Source organism: Dromiciops gliroides, chromosome 1 (assembly GCF_019393635.1).
Source record: "Dromiciops gliroides isolate mDroGli1 chromosome 1, mDroGli1.pri, whole genome shotgun sequence".
Lineage (NCBI taxonomy): Eukaryota > Metazoa > Chordata > Mammalia > Microbiotheria > Microbiotheriidae > Dromiciops > Dromiciops gliroides.
In genome coordinates, this window is record NC_057861.1 from 661,443,472 (window position 1) to 661,459,745 (window position 16,274).

General features: G+C 34.8%; 1 long non-coding RNA gene across 1 annotated transcript in view; it reads right to left on the reverse strand.

Annotated features, from left to right (window-relative positions):
• Window positions 1–9,900: 9,900 nt before the first annotated feature.
• The window catches only part of LOC122736295, a 47,681-nt gene continuing 41,307 nt past the window's right edge, over window positions 9,901–16,274 (reverse strand). The window contains exon 4 of the long non-coding RNA XR_006354185.1: window positions 9,901–10,388. This is a non-coding gene — a long non-coding RNA (uncharacterized LOC122736295). The remainder of the gene's footprint in view (window positions 10,389–16,274) is intronic.

Sequence of the window (16,274 nt, forward strand, 5' to 3'; positions counted from 1 at the left end):
AATAATCAACACTTATGAGTGCTACTGGGAGCTCTGTACCCTCTGTGCGGAAAGAGAAGGGATCTGAAATTGCTCGGCATGTTCTAGACAGTTAGTTACATGTGATTCAAATAATTATCATTGAAAGGTAAACACATCTTGTCAATTCTTGGCTTCTTTTTGTGTAAAGCACAATTAAAAAACAGAAATAAAAGTTGGATTTTAAAAATCAGTGATCCAGGTGATTTTATGCTTTGGTCTGTCTGTCTTTAGATGTGTATATACATGCATGTGTATGTATATACACACACACATCCACACATATATACATAGATAAATATATGGGTATGTACATATACATATATATATGTGTGTGTATATGCATACATACACAATATATCTTTTTTGGACCTCTGAATTGTTTATACACACATCCAGATAATACTTCCTCACAGCAAATCAGAAAAGAACTTCATTCCCTACCCTAAGATTAGCATTAATATATGTTATTCTACAGCTTATATAGTACAGAATATGTGCTCTTTACTGCTATTGAGAGCAGAAACTTACATCAAGCTTTCAAAATGCATTTGACTTCAAATATCCCTTGAGCCAATTCCCAATAAGTATTGACTTTCAAAGAAAGAGCACAGGTTTCATATATAGGGCACAGTTCCTAGGGAAATGACTTTTCTTATTTCTCTTAGAATTAAAATATGCTTATTGTGTGTATGCTTTGAGGGAAAAGGGGATACATGTCAGTATTTTGGTCGTACTTACCCTATACTATTAAAAGAAAACTAAATTTGCTTCATATCTATTTGAAGTAAGCATGGGAATCAAAAAACTCATGTAGTGGTGCAGATAGCTGGCTGGATTCAGGAGTACCTGAGTTCAAATCCAGCCTCAGACACTTGACACTTATTATCTGTGTGACCCTGGGGAAGTCACTTAGCCCCAATTGCCTCACCAAAAAAAAAACCAAAAACCAAAAACAACAACAACAAAAGCCACAATATATGTAAGAAACAGAAAAGAACCCTTACCATTGAGAGTTTTTGTATTGACAGGGAAAAGCAAAACAAACTCATATGCAGACAATAATCGCAAAATGCATACATGTGAAGCCTCAAGAGGGAAGATGAATTTGGCCTCATGACCAAAAAGCCTTCTTGGAGGAGCCCAAAAAGGGTGTGAAAAAACAAATGAGAGAGGTAAAAGAAAAAAAAAATGAGAAGAGAAATGAGAGAAATGAAAGCTACAAAAGAAAATTATGAAAAAAGAATCAACAGCTTGGAAAAGGAAGCACAAAGAATCAACATATTGGCAAAGGAAGCACAAAAATTGACTGAAGAAAACAATTCCTTAAAAAATACATTTTAAAGGGGCAGCCAGGTGGCACAGTGGATAAAGTACCAGCCCTGGATTCAGGGGTACCTGAGTTCAAATCTGGCCTCAGACACTTGACACTTACTAGCTGTGTGACCTTGGGGAAGTCACTTAACCCCCACTGCTCCACAAAAACAAACAAAAAAATTACATTTGACAAAATAGAAAAGGAGATGCAAAAGCTTACTGAAGAAAATAATGCCTTAAAAATGCAAATTGGGCAGATGAAAGCTAAGGACTCAATGAGACACCAGTAATCAATCAAACAGTATCAAAACAATGAAAAATAGAAGAAAATGTGAAATACCTCAGTGGAAAGAAAACTGGCCTGGAAAATAGATCCAGGAGAGCTAATTTGAGAATTATTTGACTACTTGAAAGTCATGCTCAGAAAAAGAGTCTAGACACCATATTTCAGGAAATTATCAAGTAGAACTGCCCTGGCCTGGGGGCAGAGTCAAGATGGGCAAGGAAAAACATTAAACCCACAAAGCTCCTGACACAATTAACCCCAAAACAGCAATAAAACAAGCCCTAGAGCTGCAAAAACACACAAAAAGATGGGCTGAGATTATTTTCCAGATTAAAGGAGGACTTACTGGGCTGTAAGCAGAGTCCAACCCCACAATTAAACCAACACAGACCCCAGACATACTGTGCGTGAGGAACTTATCCTGGAACCTAAGAAACAGCTGCATCACCAGTGTCTTCTGGAACTAAGCTTACAGTCAGGTGAGAGGGCTGAACGACTGGCTGGGAGGTCGGGGGGGGGGAATTCAGGGGTGTCAGCGGGACAAAAGGAGGAATTCAGCTATCCCACCCCAGCAGGGAACTGGGAAGAAATCCTGAGCAATGGGAGGAGGGGCGCAGACTTATTGTAGCTAAGAATCCAGCACACAAAGGTCTGCTGGCTGGTTTGTCAAATTTAAGGTACCATATAAAAGTCATGATGAAGAGGATGTTATCAGAAAAACCTGGAAAAACCTACATGAACTGAAGCAGAGTGAAATGTACTGTATACAAAATAACAGCAATAGTGTAAAATGATCTGCTGGAAAGCATGTGGTTATTTTCAACAAGACAATGTTCCAATATAACCCTGAAGGACTTATGAAAATTGCAATCCATATACAGAGAAATAACTGACGGTATCTGAAAACAGATTGAAACACATTTTTTTGACAATTCCTTAATCTGAAGTTTTGTTTTTTATCTTTCTCCAACAATCTAGCTAATGTGGGTATGTTTTCCATCAGTACTCATGTATAACTTATATTGAATTGCTTGAGTTCTTGAGGTAGGGGAGGGAAGGGAGGGAGGAAGAGAAGTTGTAACACAAAGTTTTACTTTGTGTATATATACTTGATAAATAAATATATATACATATATATACATACACACACATATATACATATACTTGTGAGTATATATGTATATGTGTATGTGTATATATGTGTATATATATGTATATATGTATATATATATATATATATATATATATACACACACACACACACACACACACACACACACACACATAGTAACATCATCATCCCTGATGATGGTTTGATATAGATATTAATTATCATTTTAAGGAAAGATCTATTTATTTTTATGATTTCTAATGCTTTTTAATTAGGAATGAGTGTGGTATTTTTTCAAAAGGTTTCTTCCAGCATAAATTGAGATAACATGATATTTGTTAGTCTTATTATTAATATAGTCCATAATATTTATATACATATATATATGTGTGTGATATTGTTATAAACTTGCTAATATATTTTGAAATTCATTAATTTAATCAATATTTTGGTTTCTTAGTTATTATTAATTGTTTATTCAATATTAATTGGGGAAATTTATCTAAATTTTTCTTTCTCTCTTTTTGCTCTTCCTGTTTATGTATCAGTGCTATGTTTCTGTCATAAAAGGAATATAATATAACCTCTTCCCTATTTTTCCAAATAATTCAAACAGTATTAGAATAAATTGTTCTTTAAAAGTTTGGTGTAATTCACTCATGAATCCATTTGGTCCTTGGGATTTTTTTTTTTACCTTAGGGAGCTCATTGATGACAGTTCAAATCCTTTTTATAACAAATGGATATTTAAGTACGCTATTTTCTCTTCTGTTAATCTTGGCAATTCATATTTTAATAAATATTCCATCTTACTTAAATTGTAAGATTTACTGGCATATAATTGGGCAAAATAGCTACTAATAATTGTTTTTATTTCATTTCCATTAGTGATGAATTTCCCATTTTCATTTGTGATACTGGTAATTTATTTTTCTTCTTTTTGTTTTTAATTAAATTTACCAATAATTCATTTTGTTTTTAACCTTAAAACCAGCCTCTTGCTTTATTTATTAGTTCAATGGTTTTCTCATTTTCAGTTTTATTAATCTCTCTTTTGATTTTTAGTATTTCCAAATTGTTGTTTAATTGGAGATTTCTAATTTATTCCTTTTCTAGTTTTCTTTAGTTGCTTTCTTCTGGTTTTGTGTCTTGATTTTCCCTGTCATTCCAGTAACTTGTTATAATGAAGTTGTGTGGCTGCATTGTTGTTTGCTCATTTTTATCTCTTATTTCTAGACTTAACTTTATGTTAAAATTGGGTTCTGCTCTTGTGGCCAATTTAGCAGCATAGGAGATGGAGAATAGGACAAGTTGCACCTCCCCTCACTCCCTCTCAGAAAGTGGCTCAAAATTGTCCTGACATGATTTATATCTCTAAAGAGGAAGGCCTTGAAGGTAGGGTACTTATTTTTAAAAGTTTACTGAGTCATTAGCACTTTTGTCTTTGCCAAAATAAGAGGACTCTGTAATCTCAAGAATAATTCTTTATCTTAAAAATTATCTCTAAAGCTTCCATATCATCCACTGGAACCATGAATGTCAACAGTATTTTGTATGATGTTAGCTTTAGTTTCATTTTTATTGGCTTGCTCTTCCTGTGAATTCTCACACACCAAGTAGAAATATATGCCTAGAACATTGTATAGATTCTTTAGGAATAGGGTAGAATGTATGACAGTGAAGAAGAATTATCATGTCACTTCTGGACTGCTGTGATTTTACATTCTTTCTGTTAGGTAAAATAAAGGTTATCCTAGATCTAAATTATACCATTAGCTTCAGTGCATAGGAGGTGAGCCTGCTTTTTTCCTTCATGTGCAAAGTCCCCAAAATGAGCTATACTGTGAGGTTCTAAAGGGATACCCTTGGTAGTGATATGAGCCAAGGGTAATTTATGATAAGCAACTAACACTGAATTCAGTTTGCCTAAACTCAAAGCAGAAGTGCAATTGTGGTGTATTATTAATGTGATTTGTATCATATTGGATTCCCATTCTAAGATCCCAGAGAGCCAGAGTTTAGACCTATTTTTATTTCCTCATTGCTTAGAACATAATAGACACTTTATAAAATATATGTTAACTTTCTTAAAAATCTGACTCTGTGATTTAATAAATATAAGTAATTCTTGTGTTGAAACTATGTCTACTAATTCTAATCCATAACTCCTCTGTTGTTTACACTGTTAGAGAGTTGCTAGAGAGCAGTGATAAGTAAGCAAAATGCACATGGTATGAAAGATAACAAATGTCAAATGCAAGACTTAAACCCAAGTCTTCCACTATCCAAGCTTCTGCCACATTATTACATTGTCTCTCATTCATTGATTAGGAATTCCGTTTTTAAAAGTGTGTTTCTGTGGATATAGTCCAAATCACATTGGTATTTTTGGCTGCCATATTAAAAAAAATTTGACAGATTGAGCTAGCATTCCATTAAAAAGCTTCTATTTTTTGCATCAAATATTTTTACTCTGATATACTCTTACCTGAACATTCCATCAAAATGTCCATTAGGATAATTTTTCATCTCCCCGGCACAGTTTCTTTTCTGCCCTACTCGGAACATCACCATCTGTACCTGAAGAGACCATGTCACCCCTTCCTGGGAGAATTAATCCTTTTAGCTTTAAAAGATTGACTGAGGCTAAGCTATTTGATTTGTGAATGAATGAGTACAAGCTCTCCTAATCCACTATCAAGCCAGTACCAGACTGTGCTTCATAGCCTATCCAGCCAGCCATTCAGGTAGCTTGACATGAGGCCCATCCCAAAAGCACACACACACATGCACACACATACATATACACACATACACATACATAAATACACACATACAAGTACATATAAATGTATGGATATATGTGTATGCCTGTATGAATATATGTGTGTGTATATAGTATACTTTGTATTTATTTAGGGTATGGGCCTTATGGCAAGTATTATATATTCTTTATGTATATATACACACACATATGTATATACACATGCTTATATATATATACACACGCTTATATATATACACACATATATTTATGTATATGTATATGTGTATATATACACTATAGAGTATATATACACTGACATATATGTATATATATTTGTGTATATGTATATAAACGTACATGTCTGTATATGTATATATAATATATACACACATACATATATACATGCATACATGTACATAGACACATATAACATACTCTATCTCTTGCTTTAAGAACAGTAATTAAATATTTCCATAAATGTTTATGGAAAGAAGGGTCATAATTGACTGACTCATGACCTCAGTAAACATCTTGCTTAACTATACCAGACCAAAACTCTTTTCTCTCATCAGCACTCTCTGTATGTGCTCTCCTTCCCTATCAGAATACAAGTTCTTTGTGGGCATGGATTAATTTAATTTTTCATTGTATATTTATAACTTTATCATTTTGTAGGTCTAGAATACAATACATGTGTAATCATTGTTATTATTGTTGTTTATTCTTTATTACTCTTCCACCTAGGGGAAGGAACCCTGATTTTAAACCTCCCCTGCCTTGGCTTCAGGAGTTAACCCCAATGAAAAATCAGGAGTCAGAGTCCCTTAGGCAACTCCTTTGGTGGCACTGGTGCCAAACTGTATTGACTCTGCCTCTCCTTTGGATCCACCAATGTCACAGAGAGGGAAAACCTGCTGCATGGGCAACAGCTTGTTTTCCATATTGATCTGCCCAGGCCAGCGCCCTAGAGAGGATACTCCAGATACTCCTTATGGGGTAGATACAACACGGGATGCGGCAGTTACCAGTTTTAAGTCACTCAGGAACTGCGGCTCCCACATTGACCTGCACAGCCACATTGTGGCCTGTGGCTCTTCAAGGCGCTGATCCATGGTCGTCTGCAACTGGTGGAGGCCTACTACTCTTTGTTTGATATTTTGAAGTCATACTCTGTACCTCAAATTAATTGTTATCAAAGTCTCTATCTATTTTTGTATTTGACACATGATTTCAATAATTACAGGTTTTTGAGATCATTTTTCAATTCCTCAGAACAATGGGCAAATTTGTTGAGTTCCCTGCTAAACTTCAGGTATGTTTTGTGTACAATAAAATTCTCCTCATATACCAACTTATTAGTTGTACCAAAAGAAATAGTTAGTCTTTTGTAAATTATTCTTAATGAACCCATGCTAGCTTTTAATCACCACCTCGATTGTTGTAACTGTGCAGACTAGGTAGACAATAGACATTAAATGTGCTGAATGTGAAGTAAATGTTGCTTACATTTCTGATGTTCAGATATCTGTGGTTCAGTCTTATGCCCTGGATTTCCTTAATGCTTTCTCTGAAGCAATGATGACATGTAAGACAAAGAGTGTGTGACTTGTTTTGAGCAAAACATTCTAAAACATTTGCCTCCTACAAGCTTAGCTTACATTTCTTTTATCAATTCCACTCTGAAAGGAAATCTAATTGCTTTTATGTCAATCCTCTCTGACATATCCAGTGTGGTTCTTTGTAGTTTACCAGTGTCAGGTTGATTTACTACTATTTCTGCAAATACTTTACCTGCTTTTCCATACTTCTTGTTAAAATATTTTAAAAAGGCAAATGATGATAGGTGTCAAATAAATATTGCAAGAAAATTACTTTTACATTAATGCCTCCTGCATCAATTACATTTTATAATGAATGATATAGTAATTACTCTCAGATTTCTCAATATTTATGTAACCATTAGTGAGAGAAGAAGTAAATATTTTAGGGGGAAAAGAGCTGTGACATTTTTTTTAAAATGAGAACATTAATTTCAATAATGATGTCTGTAAGGATTTTAGTCCTTGAAAATAATTGCATTCTGAAATAAATATGAAAGTTTCTCATTTGGAAGCTCAAAGAGGGAGTCATCCTAGAATCCTCACCATCTCTCACCCTCCTCCCCATATCAAGCTATTGTAAAGGACTGTCCACTTCACCTTTGCAATATATCTTGCATATGCCCCATTCTTACTCCTTAATTTTTGCAATAGCTGGCTGGTGGGGTTGCGTGCGTCACCTCTCTCCCCAATCACTCCAATCATCTACTGAAGTGATTCTCCTGAAGCTCAGGTCAGTTCTAGTAACCCCCCACCGCACCTCCCCCCCACCCCCACACATACTCAATAAACTCCAGTGGTTTCCTATTGTCTCTGGGATCAAATAGAAAGTGCTCCAGCATTTACTGAATCAAGCATTTTTGACACTTTTCTATTTATATATTATTTTCATAACGTCATTTGTTCTTGGTTCCCCATTGATCTAGTGCATATAACTTCCCCCATTTCGTCTTACTGTTTTGTAGAATCACAGAAGAGACCTTGAGGCTTCTATTTCATTCTTACTTGAAGAACCAATTCTCTTCTACAGTTTCTTTGACAAGTGTTTGTCAAATTTCTATTTTAATTTCTAGTATTTCAACAGTGCTTAAAAATGTGTAATGTAGAAACAGCATCACCACCAGTTTCAAGAAGCCTTCAATCTAATGTGGGAGTTGGGGAAGACATAACAAAATAACTATAATAGAACAAGCCTTCTTGACCACGATCAGTTCATATTACTGTTTCATCTGCTCTGAGTTCTTGCCAAACTATACTCTCTTCCATTTTTTAAAAGTAAGATTTGCAGTTTCATCAGAGTAGGGAATTTCTGGTGAAGAACTTCTTTACCAATACAGATGGACATCTCTTAACGAGTGGTCATGTGGCATTGAGATGTTAAATGCTTTGCCTAGAATAATATATCCAGCTTCTGGAAGAAGCAAAATTTGAACCTGGGTCTTCCTGATCCCAAGGCACATTGTCTGCTTGCCTGTAATCTCTCTTTTTTTTTTTTAATAATAAACATTTTTCTATTCACTTTGGGTTCCAATTTTTATCCCTCTTTCCCTCCCTCTCCTCCCCACTCCCTGAGGTGGAAAACAATCAGATATGGGTTATACATGTATGATTATGTAAAACATTACCATATTTATCATTTTGTACAAGAAAACTTAATTAAAAGATAAAAATGAAAGAAAGTGAAAAATAGCATGCTTCAGTCTATGTTCAATCAATCTCGGTTCTTTGGAGGTGGATAATATGTTTCATCAATAGTTCTTTTGGATTGTCTTGGATCATTGTATTGTTGAGAATAGTCAAGTAATTCACGGTTCTTCATCAAACAATATTGCTGTCTCTGTGTACAATGTTCTCTTGGTTCTGCTTACTTCACAATACGTTATTTCATACATGTCTTTCCAGGTCTTTCTGAAGTCATCCTGCCTGTCATTTCTTATGGCACAATAATATACACTCACCATCATATACTATAGTTTGTTTAGCCATTCCCCAATTAATGTGCATTCCTTTGATTTCCAATTCTTAGCCACCACAAAAAGAGCTGGTATAAATATTTTTGTACAAATAGATCTTTTTCTCTTTTTGGGTATGTCTTTGGGATATAAACCTAGCAGTGGTATTGCTGGATGAAAGGGTATGCACAGTTTTATAGCCCTTTGGGCATAGTTGCAAATTGCTCTACAGAATGGTTGGATCTTTTCACCAACAGTGGGTTAGCATCCCATATTTCCCACATCCCCTCCAGCATCCAATATTTTCTGTTTTTGTTATATTTGCCACTCTGATAGGTGTGAGGTAATACCTCAGAATTGTTTTAATTTGCCTTTCATGTACCCATTTTGACCTTATTTTAGTATACAGTGTAAGATGTTGGTTTATACCTAGTTTCTGCCATACTATTTTCCAGTTTTCCTAGCAGTTTTTTTGTTAAATAATGAATTTTTGTTCCAAAATCTTAGATCATTGGGTTTATCATATACTGAACTACTATAGTCATTTACTATAATATAATTTCTATCTATTCTATTCCACTAATATAACTTCTATTTCTCAAGTCAGTACCAGATTGTTTTGATAATTACCACTTTATAATATAGTTTGAGATCTAGTAATACTAGACCACATTTTTTGTATTTTTTTCATTGATTCCTATGATATCCTGGAATTTTTGTTTTTCCAGATGAATTACATTATTATTTTTTCTAGCTCTATATAATATTTTTGATTGTTTGATTGGTATAGCACTAAATATATAAATTAACTTAGGTAGAATTTTAATTTTTATTACGTTGGCTCTGACTACCCATGAGCAATTAATATTTTTCCAATTGTTTAGATCTGACTTTATTTCTATGAAAAGTGTTTTGTAATTCTGGTCATATAGTTGCTGTGTTTGCCTTTGGAGGTATATTCCTAAGCAGTTTATATTGTCCACAGTTATTTTAAATGGAACCTTTCTTTCTATCTGTTGTTCCTGGGACACTTTTCTTAATATTCCATGCCATGGTTTTGTATGTATCCTGTTGCTTGCCCTTGCTTATATCTTCTCTGTGCATGTTATTTTACATAAATTTTTATTGATACCTTTGTCTTTCCATAACCCACATTTCCCAATATCTTCCTTCTCCCTTGTACATATCTTAAAATTTAGAAAAGCAAAGTTGCTTTTTTATCTCTTGCTTGTTTCTTTTACACTGCTGTAGTCATTGTTTATATTGTTTTCCTATCACTGCTTCCTTCATTTTGGAGGAGTCTTTTCATGCTTTTCTATCTTCATCATTTTGTGGTTTCCTGCAACATAGAAATATCTCATTATAGTCTTGTAATATATTTTATATAAATGATTAGTTGGAGACCTACTTAAAAATTCTAAGCTTGTTGATAAGTTCTCTCTTAATCCACATACTTCTCTTCATATAGGTCTGTTTTGTTTTCTTTAGCTTATCAGAAAAATTTTATTTTTTTGTCATCTGAATTTTGTTCTTGAGACTTTATCCCCTGTAAGATTACTTATCCTGTAAAATTTGATCTTTATAAATCTGGAGTACATTTCAAACTACTATCATCTTATTTGATTCAGCCCAATATTCTACGTAGTTTTTCAAGATATTTTTGCATGCTGAGCCTGTCATCCTGGAGAAATGATACACATGCGTAAAAACAAGTGTTTTTCACAAAGGAAATAAACTAATGTAGTTGGAAGAGCAAAACAACAAAAAAGAAAATTCTGTTGTTTTATATGAAGAATACTTAGAACTTCTGAACTAATAAATGATTAGAAAGTGATAAGTCAGAAAGCATTTATTATGCATCTACTACTTGTAGGCATTTTTCAAGGAGAATATAAGTACAAAATGAAGCAATTCCCACATATGATGAGCTTACATTATATGGTAAGTGAAACTTGCCTTTAATAACTTTAGACATAGTTATGATCAATGTGTTTCAATTCAATTTGATAAAAATGAATTTTTAATATATGTAAATGCATTTCTAAAACTTGTCTTTATGGGTCCATGAGATTTCTTTTCATCCCAAAGAAAAAAGCAACATTTATTTTTTATGACTGTACTGATGGTCCCTACTAGACTTGCCCATGGGGCAAGGACCCTATTCAATTTAATTTTTGTATCATTTTATATCATATGAAGATAGGCTAAAGAAACTGTGGCATCTCAACATGGAGAAAAGAAGAGCTAGAGGGAGCATTGTGGCTGTTCCAAACTACTTAATGTATTTTCATGTGGAAAAGGAATTGTACGTGTTTTGCCTGGCCATAGAGGTTACAACTAAGAGCAATGAGTAGAAGCTGAAATGATGCCTTGTATAAGGGGGTAGGCATTAGAATCACATTAATTTGATTTATCTCCAAGTAGAATGGGTTGCTTCTCACTTGATATTTTTAATAGTATTTTGTTTTATTTTTCCAATTATATGTAAAGATAGTTTTCAACATTCATTTTTGTAAGATTTTGAGTTCCAAATTTTTCTCCCTTCCTTCTTTCCCTCCCCACTCCTAAAGCCAGGAAGCAATCTGATATAGGTTATACATTACAGTCATGTTGTGAGAGAAGAATCAGAACAAAGGGGGGAAAATACAAAAAAAGAAATGAAAATAATTACCGAATTTGATAGCTGTGAGGTGGTACCTCAGAGTAGTTTTAATTTTTATTTCTGTAATCAGTACTCACTGGATAATTGTGAAAAGACTGGGTTGATTTTCTAACCAAAGACAGCTTGGAAGGTGAGAAAGAGGGAACTGTTGTGCTGAGACAGGAGTAGAACCCAACCCCACAGTCCCACTAACACAGATCCAGTCCCAGGAAGGCTTGGCCAGAGAAAGAGCCCCCCCCCCGCCCCCGCCTCTGAATAAGCTGTAGTGCCAATGTTGTCTGGAAGTAAGCTCACAATCTGATGAGAGGGCTGAGCCCTTGGCAGGGGAGAGATTACAAGGGTCTCTGGTGGTACTGAGGCTGAACTTGGGTTTTTTCACCCTTGCTAGGAACTAGGAGGTACGCTTGAGTAGCAGTGGCCCAGGTTGGGGAAGGGCACTGGCTCATTGAAGCTGACAAACACAGGACACAAATCTAGTTGATTAACAAGTTGGCCTGGGGTTGTCTATGAACCAGGGAACAGGCCAGGCAAGTGAAGAACTTGCCCCTCCTTAAATTATACCACCTGGGACTCCCTAAAGCTTGGAACATGCAGCCTGGAAATGGTACCCCATTTTAAGGAGCTAAAAGTCAAGTAAAAGAAAGGCAAGATAAGCAGACAGAGAAAGGGGAGGACCATAGACAGTTTCTTTAGTGACAAGGAAGATTGAGGTGCACCCTCAGAGAAGGATGCCAATGTGGTGGTCCCTTTATCTTAAGATTCCAAGAAGAAAAGATTGGGTGAGCACTTGCTGCTTATGATGCAGAGCAGATTCTTGTTCCTGTGTAGGCTCGATTAAATAAACTATAAGGTTCCTTCCAACTCACATTTTGTGGCCTCAATTTTCCTCCAGTATCTAGAGTAGTACTCTTCTTTAAAGAAATATTTGTTGAGAAGAATTGTAAATGGATTATCAAAAAAACCCCTTATCTTCCTTTTTTTTTTTTTCACAGAAGAGAGTTTCCAGAATAAAAGATTGACCAATACTTGGGACAAAAAACTAGAAAATTCAACACTAATCTATCTAGACTAATCTAAGTAAAATTTTCAAATAAAGATAGATATTGAAAGTGTCCCTTATGTTGGAACATACTTCTCTTTTATTATTTAATAATAATAATAGTAATAATAATAATAAAAGTGGTTTATAAATTATTTATATTTATCATCTATTTGATTTCTTTAGCTAACAGAGAACCTTCCTTATGAACACATAGGCTAAAAGAAAGATTTCTACAGGGAAAAGTAAGGGTCTAATGCCCCACGATAAATGGATTGGAAAATTGCTTAATTTCCCATGGAACAGAGCTTAAGAATTCCCTGCTAAGTTTATAGCAGCTTATGGAAGAAGACTCCCACAATAGTGTCCCTTGGGAAGTCATTAAAGCTAGTGTCCTGCATCATAATGACCAGCTCTAAGAAAGGGGGAAAAATAGTTTTTAACAAGTAGCAACAAAGTTAATAATAGTTTTCTAAGGTCTACAAAATAGGATGAAATGGAATCATGTTTGAATTAGGAGTCTGGACACCTGGGTTCTAATTCACACTCTGATCTTGATTACTTATGTCATCTTGTGCAAATTATTCTATCCATTTAGTCCTTATTCTCCTTCTTTGTTGTTGTTGGTTTTTGTTTGTTTATTTTGTTTTGTTTTTGTAAAGTGAGAGGGCTGAACTGTTTGATCTCTGATGTCTCTTCCAACTCTAACGTTCTTGTGATTCCATTAATTCTATGTCCTGGTTTTCTCAGAGGTCATTTTCCTAGAATACATCATCATATAAAAATTCTTTTGTCTAATATAACAAGTATTTGAGAATAATACTGAAGTCTGCACCACAGGGGAGAGCTAACATATCCATTGTGATAGGAAAACTCAAATTTTAGTCATTGTTTTTCCCTGAAATTTTATTACTAGTTGAGGGATATGACAAAATCTTTGTCTCAAAAAAAATACTGAAATGAGTTTCTGATAGAATAGTCTATCATTTCTAACTCTCTGGTATGCATTTCAACTACACCCCTCTCATTCATGTGACAGTTTTGTTACCATGTGGATAAGGAATCCAAAATGAAAATTATGGGAGACCAATGAACCCAAGATGCAGGCTTCTTAGTCACTGGAGTGTCCTAAAGCTGAGATAATTGAACAGATCTTTTCAAAAGAAGACTGTATTGGTCTCCTTTGGACCACATATAAAGAATACGAATTACCATTGTCATTTGAGCCATCTGAAGGAGGTAGACTGGATGTCTAGAAATCAAACTACACAGTGAAAGTAAATCAACAGAAACACAGATTTATAGAATCTTAGAGCTTGAGGGCCTACAGAGTTCATCTAGTTCAATTCATACCTTAACAGGGACATATTTGACCATATTCCTGGCAAGAAGTCATAGATTTTATACATAAACTATGTGCAGATTTAACAGCTATCTCTTTTCATTGAAATCAGATACAGACAGGTATTTCTCAGAACTCTCAAAATCAACCAAATAAAATAAAAGTAATTCCAAGTTCCAGGAGAGGTCCAAGTATATGGTTCACCAAAGTAGTGTGATTTATATAGAACTTTTAATTTTCTAAAGTACCTTATGTGATACTGACGTGAAGTTTACTTTAAAGTTGGAAAAAATTTATTTATCTTTGCTTTTGAGTATCTTAAAAATTCTGTGAGTCAATAAGTAAAGGTATTATTATTTTCATTTTATCCACAAAGAGTCTGAGGTTTACAGGGGAGAAATAATTTGCCTATGGTCACCTAGCTAATATGAGAGGTGTGATCAGATAGAAACAAGTGAAGTCTTCTGAGTCCAATGTCAATATGAGCATTATATGTGATATAGGACAATATAAAGGACCAAAGGAAGGAAGGGGAGAACATTCAGCTGCGAGACCAGTGGCAGTATTTGTAAAAGAGAGGGTAGTACCTCAGCTAAGCCTCGTGGTCAGAGGATTTCAGTATGTAGAGATGAGGAGGGAGCCCTTTTCAGATATAGAGAATAGAAGCAGTAGAACAGGATGTCAAATCAGTGGACAATTAATGCTACATGATGTCATGAAGAGAGAATGCCTGAAAGGGAGTATGCCTGGAAGCTGAGCTGGAACCAGCGTGGAGGCTTTTGAATTTGTCTTTTACCAATGTGGAGGCTTTGAGTGCCAGGCTGAGGAATTTGTCTTTTATTCATGATTGTTTGGTCAGGAGAGTGATGTTGTCAGACAAATTTCTTAGTTAACACATAATGGTGGCTATGAGAGTGATAGAATGGGGAAGGGAGAGACCAACTAGGAAATTATTATTAATAATCCAGGTAAGGGCTGGTGAGGCTCTGAATAAAGGTGGGTACAGAGTTGGTGGAAAGGAATTAGCAATTGTTAGAATATATGGTGAGTAGGGAAGAGGTAAAATATTGAAAATAATTTGGTAGAAAAAAGTGGAAATATTTCTAAGAAGGAATCTGAATAAAGTTCTGTCCCTTAAACTTATGAACATATTATTATAATATGATTTCTCATGAAATATCCTTATTTTAGTGAGATATGTCAGTGTTTTATAACAACCTACCTTACAAAGGTATCCACCTCAAATAATCTTTAACCTTAAAGTTGCTTCTATTTTCAGACAATCACAGACAATCAAAATGGAGTAGGATCCCAAGGGCCATGGTTTTAGCTTATACCCAAGCAACAATGTCATCCCCAACAATCTTCTTCCCTTCAATAGTGTTTATCACATCTTGTATTCAATGTCTCAAGTAAAAGAGAACTAACTATATTCTAATGATACATTTTCCTTTTTCATGGAGGTGCTTAAAGCATGAATCAGGATAAGGCACAAGTGGATGAGAAAAGAACAATACTGAGATGTTTAGAGCAGCTCTAATTGTTTGGCTTTTTTATCCATCAAGCCAAAATCTCCCTCTTTATAACCTGCACACAAATTTCCTATTTCTACACTTTAGGCCAACTAGAACAAGCTTAATGCATCCTCCATATTATAGCCTTTCACATAAATGAAGGCATCTTTATTTCCTTTAATTCTTTTCCACATTAGGCACACTCAGATCTACCTATGAATTTAAGATATTTATCTACACTTCTGGTTTTTGTCATTATGTTGCATGACTCTTGCTTTAAAAATGTATATTGCTGGGCAGCTAGGTGGCACAGTGGATAAAGCACCGGCCCTGGATTCAGGAGTTCCTGAGTTCAAATCTGGCCTCAGACACTTGACACTTACTAACTGTGTGATCCTGGGCAAGTCACTTAACCCCCATTGCCCTGAAAAAAAAATTTTAAAAATGTGTATTGTTAAGTTGTTTAAACAAGTTTCTTGAATTCTGTGACAAATACAGCTCAAATTTTATTAGAGCTAACAATAGAAAGTGAAGAGCCTTTAATGATTCTATAACATCCTTCTGTACCTCGCAGAGAGTGGCCCATGAATTACAGGTGTTTCAATAGAATTTTCCAGAGAGATACTTCAAATTATATGAATGCAAAAAATATGGTAATGTAAACCTTT